The sequence below is a fragment of the Rhopalosiphum maidis genome, chromosome 3 (genome assembly GCF_003676215.2).
Source record: "Rhopalosiphum maidis isolate BTI-1 chromosome 3, ASM367621v3, whole genome shotgun sequence".
Taxonomy (NCBI): Eukaryota; Metazoa; Arthropoda; class Insecta; order Hemiptera; family Aphididae; genus Rhopalosiphum; species Rhopalosiphum maidis.
Window position 1 is genome coordinate 50,554,554 of NC_040879.1, and position 7,045 is coordinate 50,561,598.

The following is a 7,045-nucleotide window of genomic DNA, read 5'->3' on the forward strand; positions in this document are numbered from 1 at the left end:
TTCATATATACTCCACAATACACGATTGTACGTAAAACGTTTGTGGTTATTTCTCTACTGCTATAGGTCGTAGCGTGACGTTAGACAAACAAAAACCTTCTTCAACAAACGGATGACTATAACACAAAAATAATTATTCAAATCGAACTGGTAGTTTCAGGAATTAGCCCGTTCAAACGAAAACTCCAGATTTATAACATTAATAATATAGGTAATTTAAAATGCTTTTAATGCGTGCTGTGGTTATAACGTTATGCAACACTAAATAAACATTTGCAATTATTTAACGTAATTAAAACATAAAAAGATAAACGAACAAAATAAAATACCACTAAACAAAATATAGGTATGACGATAAACAAAATAATGCGTTTAATGGAAATTGAATAATTATTTTAAAAAATATACCAATAAAGCCAAAATCACGAGTAAATGAAAATAAAATCGTCCTTATAAAATAATATATTATTATTATTTCACTGTGTATTACCCTATTACGCGGACGGTGGCGCGGTCGCACAATTAAGAGGACGTTATTCCCGTATGGCTGCATGTGTTGCCCCTGTCTTATAATGTAGATCATAACAAGTTTTCGTTCAGCAGAACACATTTTGTGATGTTAGCTTTAATATTAGAGTAAACTTACCCATAATCAAATTTAAAGGTAAGAATATTATCTAGGGCGTCTTATAGGCTTTTATTGATATCTTAATTTTAAAGTGAGTTATGGTTATGTAAAATATTAAAACTTTAAAATGCTCGTAACTCGCTTAAAAATTAAAATACCTATAAAAGCCTATGAGATGCCCTAGATAATATTATTACCTTAAAGTTTGATAATAGGTAAATTGACTCTAATATTAAAGCTAACATCACAAAATGTGTTCTGCTGAACGAAAATTCACTATGATCTACATTAGTAAGACAGAGACAACACATGCGGGTATAAAATACTCTTAATAAAATATATTTCCAATAGTCCATAGTAAGTCGCATATTATAATATTATAAAGAATATTTTTTTTTATCTAAACTGGATAATTATTACTGGTTTACTAGGGAAACTTTATTTATACTTGTATTTTATGCTTCATTTTAAACTATGTACGTAGACATTTGTATTTGACAGGCTATACATTAAAAAAAATCAATTCGACTCCCCAGCCGGATATCGCGAATTGTAGCCGCAAATCAAAGCAGTGTTGGATTAATCACATTGGGCACCTCTAATATATAAGCACAAGGCTCAAGGCAGTAATACCTACGACTAATGGATGGCGTATAGACGATATCAATAACAAACGGAAATTTCATCATAATACAAATCGGGGAACTCGCTCTGTCGCGTGTACATACCTCGTCGTAGAATTGGTATAGTTACAACTGTATAATGGATATTTTGTTAAATTCTAATGAAGGCAGTGACGTACGCAAGGGGGGGGGGTTAATAGACTAAAGCCTATTAGTATTATTATTATTTTTTTTTAAATCTACCAATGATTCGACATAACGTGTATTTACCCATTTATTAGAACTACGGACTAAGATATTGATAAATATTATATAGGTATTATATTATCTTAGTCTGTGATTACGACCACCCATAGATGGGTATTTATAATATAAATTTATATATAATTTTTTCATATATTTTTTGTTTATTTTATGCTTAATTTAAGTAAAAAATAAAAAAGCAACTATTTTAATTTTTAAGCCAATGCGCTTGTTATAACTACTGAGTATTTTTTTTATTTTCAAGCTCCCCCCCCATTGTAAAATCCTGCGTACGCCACTGAATGAAGGTATACGATGAATAATGATTTTGAGTGGACGGAACAGTCAACCTATAATATTTCTCAGGATATTTTATCACATATTTATACCGATATATTACATACCTATAGTAATTCATTTTTTTATATTACAACGTTCGATTGACTTAATTATTTTTCAAAAACTAAAAATCGTATTTGTGCATTTAATACTTTATTATTGCTATAGTATTATTATACTATCTGTCAATATCTGCGTAGCGTTTTATTTTATATGTTCGTGGTATAACGGCTTATAAAATTAATATAAATATTTCTAAGCGCGCGCCTTTAAGTAATAGTAGATAATAATAAATCCAGAATGACAAGTTCCCCCCACAAACAATGTATTACATCAAATAGATATTTTATTCTCAACGAAGAATAAATAGAGTTGATTAAAAATAGTAATAACAATGATTTTTATTATTGTGAAGTATATGGGGAAGTGAAATGTTATAATAATCGTTATATTATTAATGGACATTGTTATGTCTTGACAATTTAGGATCCTATTTATCTAGGGCCCAGCGAATCGCTTGATCCAACCCTGCAGCAAAGTACTTGCAGTTATATAATTATAAATATAATAAAGCGCACTGCGTATTTTCGTTCGCTAATACGCACGTCATCGAAAATCGAATTAAAAATAAATAATATTGTATCGAACAAATAACTGCAATCGGGTTTGATTTTTATCGTGGAAATAACTTTTTGATTACTAAACATTCAAAAAAAAATGTATAATCTTTAAATTTAACCCTTTTTATTTTTTTTTTAGATTACAACAAAATAACGAGATTTTTTCAAAAATGTTTTTGAATTTTATTAATCAGTTAAGTTTGAAAGTATTTAAAAACAATTACATTTATAAATTTGTAATGCCTCCTTCCCCGTCGGTAATTTCATAATAATAAATAATGATAAATTTATCATCTAATATCTACAGCAGTGTTGTACAATGCATGGATAATCGGAAAAAATGTACCGCATAGTGAACAAAATAAGATAATATTTCACATAATATGTAGTATTTATTAGGTTGGTTGTCGATGCGTGAAAAGATTATAAATTAACATAGTGATGGAAGGGCTCCCCCCCGTGGTTTACAAGTATATTGACATCAAAAGTAATTTGCACCTACTGAGCTAATCTTCAATGTCCGTCGTTGTTCAGCAATTAGACGTTCTTTCGTTACGTATTTTATAATATGATATTATATAGTATCGTATTGTATTACTTGTACAAATACAATACACTATAGTACTAAATATTTTATATATAATTAAGTATGTATTGATCATATTATTCTTGTTTTTTCTTATACATAAATCATGTATAAATGTTTTGTACCAGTAAAGGTTTTTTATGTATTTTTAACGACTAAATTTTAAATATATACATTAAATAGGTACTATATGTATAGTAAAGTTAAACATAATTATTAATTGCAATATTAGTAATACTATAGACATAGGTTCAAGGCTGTAGGCTGTAAAATATTAAAATCTGGAAACTTGTTAATTGTTTTACTTTATTTTCTACTATTTTTTAATAAATAAAATAATAACTTACCTATACTCAAATACTGATTAAGAAGAACTTGGATATATTTTATTTATGAAAGTTTTATTAAATTATAATTATGATGATAATAGATTTTGGTTTTCATTATAATTTTTTTTTCAGTAATATTATTTATAGTTCCAAATATTTATAATTAATAGTAAAAAAAAAAAAAAATATATTAAATAGAAAAAGTTTATAACAATAAAATAGTATTTAAAATGTACTCAAATACTTGTAAATAGACAATATTAAGAATACGTATTAAATAATTGAAAAAGTATTTTAATACCAATATTTAAATATATTTTATAATGCTGCATAATATATGTAAGAAATATGCAGTGTTTATCATCGAAATATTTAAAATATAATTTATGTCAATTTATTGAAAATATTATTAAATTTTTAATTTATTCAATTTTAGTAAAATTTTTATTATAGAATAATATAAAATATTTATTTCAATTAACATGGATTCTCTTCATGGTAAAAAGTAGAACAAGGATTTTAATGGATTAAAAAATAATCGAATATATATTTAAAGTTGTGCACTCTTATGCATCAAACAATTAAAAATATGTGATAAAAAAATAAATAACTATTGAACACCATCGTCACGCATACTATTCGTAATATTCAATAAAAACAAACGTAATAAATGATTTGATAAACTTTGTCTACCTACTGACCGTTAAGATAAAAAAATAGTCTCTATATCATGTTCGTGAAAAAACACAGTTTAATTAAATAGTCGTTGACCTTAATCCGCGAAAAACAATTACTAAAGTGCTAAATTTACAATAAACATTAAAAATTTGCTTTTAAAATATAATATACAATCTATAAATACGCAAAACATGCAAGAGTGTACACTAAGAATGTAACTTTGTGAATTATTAATTGTATTTTTTTTCTTACTATAAAAGCGTACGATAAAATTAACTGAAACGAACTGTGTATACTTGAACGCATTGCCCTAGAATACCCAAAAAATAATGGGCTTTTTATTAAACTCCAAGCTCTTGTGACGAGACACGTATATGTCATAGGTATTTTGTGAAATTGATATTGAGAAGAGAGATTTCATTTAGTGGCTACGACGTATATGTCTTGTATTGATTATAGTTTAACAACAATCTGAACAATCCATTACACAGAGAGGCTCGGGCGAACAGTATACATCATGGAGTTGGTGGTTTTATATTAATGTGTAGGTGTGCACCTCAATACCATGATAATAAAAAGTAAACGTGTGATTTTTAAAGTTAGGTGGGTAGGTACATTGTACTTAAATGGTAGACTACCCATTGGTACAATGGAGCTACAATTATAGTTACATTTATCAGCTGTTACACTTATCAGACAAATAATATAATCGTTATCTATTTATTTATTTTTTGTTAATATTAAAAACCGTCAACACGTATAAGGATTAAGGATTATTCAAAAATAAAAGATTTTTAAAACAATATAATATAGATAAGTATCATATATTTTATACGAATTGTTTTTTTTATTAAAAATAACATAATTGCATTTTCTTGTTACTTTCAGTAAATTTAAATTTATACATCATATTTATACATCATAATATACCTATACACTCATGTATTTAACAATAAATAATTATTTTCTAACACAAAGGGGGTACCTATTTATACGCATATGTTTTTCCGGTGTTACACGATTGAGAAAGATTTTCGGCAAATCAAATAAATAATATTTTACGCCTTATATTCAAACGATCGAGAACGATTTTTCGAGCTACGTTGTCGTTTATCTAAATTTTTAGCAAGCATCTTCCTACACGTGTAGCGATTTCAGTTTTGGTGGAAATTCAACACAAACTGTGACAATTATGAAATCAATCTAAAGCAATATTGACAAAATCATGACCAGTAATCACTATGATCGTATTATTTCTACAATTAATTCTTACCGAGAGTTCGAACAAACTAAAGATATCATGCTTCGTGCGGTATCTAAAATTTATCAGAAATAAGTACTTATGAGTAAAAAATTTAAATTGTATCTTAAACTGATAATTAATTGATATTTGTATATTTTTTAAATGACAAAATTATCTATGTTAAATTTTAATAATACATCATATTAAAATTTAATATCAGATATACTATTTGGTGTTTTCAATCAACGCGGCAACGTTGCATAAAAGTTAGCAGGTATAAAAACGTTCTCAACCGTGTTCTAACAGTTTTTTCAATACCGTATAGCAAAACTCATTAACCGCATAAACATACGTAAAAACGCGGATCTAGCAGAAGGGATTTAACCTCTCCCCGAAAATGTTATATATTATACGCATTTATTTATATAAGAAACAGTTCATGTACGTCTTAAAATATACATATACATTTAAAATATTAATACAATTGTTACTATTGTTTTCTAATCTTATCTATAATCTATTATAATAAGTACTAAAATTATAACTGTATGTTTCTGATAAAAAAGTTGTACTACTTTCCCGCTTCAGATTTCTAGTTTCGCGTTTGCTGCAGGTACCTACAAACCGGGTTGATACAAACCGTACAAAATATTAATGTCAACTTCTAAATTCGAATTTAAACATTAAAAAGTTACTAAAATATATTATTATATCATGTATACCTACTATTAGTTTTTGTGCTATGCTATATTGTTATCGAGTATGATCGACATTTTTGTGCGAATCGCGGCCGCCAGCACCATTGGACGATTAAATTATACAAAGGCGACCATAATTTGAGCGACAGAACGTCTGAAAATCGTTGTTACAATATTCGTTTTGTTAGCTATGTAAGATCGAGAGTATGTTAATGTCATACATATACATACACGCGTAGTTTCCCAACAACATTTGTATGCATTTTTTTCTCAATATTTTTTTTTTATGTGGCCCGCATGGTACCTATAGGTCTTTGCCCCTGCTGATACGTTATTGATATGCCTGCTGCAGCGGGTTATAGTGTTTGGATATTTTTTTTCTCGGGCGTACCCGTCGTTTCGTAAGTCTTCCTATATATACGTTTACAAATAATAATATACATACGTGCATACACGTATAGTCACTATAAAAACAAAATTGAAAATAGATTGACACGGACGATATTAAAATAAAAATCGAAGTTCAATAATAATAATACTTATATTAATAACAGTGTCGTACGTACATGATATTATTATATTAAATTCGCAACAGCAGGTGTCTTTATTATCACACATACACATGCTTACATATAATATTAATATAGCCATACTATAGAGGCGTAGCTTGTGTCGTTCGACGTCGATGACGGGACAGGGACGGGCGCGTGTGGCGTTCCTCCCGAGCCGTATAATAATATAAAATATGTGTATAATAATAAAATAATTAAGTGCACATTGCAGTAGTTTTCATGTACGACTGGTCGATGATGAAACGTATAGATAACTGCATGTCACGAAACGGGTACTGTTTTTCTATAAATATTTTTCGATCACAATGCGTAGGTATACGATTTACCAGTGATTTCAGAGGTGACGAAAATGTATGATTATATTATAACGAATACAATACCGTATCATCGTTGTACACAATAATGTTGTTTTAGTGTGCAACGTTGACAGAGGAAGGGAGAAAGTGTTTAAAGTGTTTTCAAAAAAAAAAAAAAAAAAAAACACTA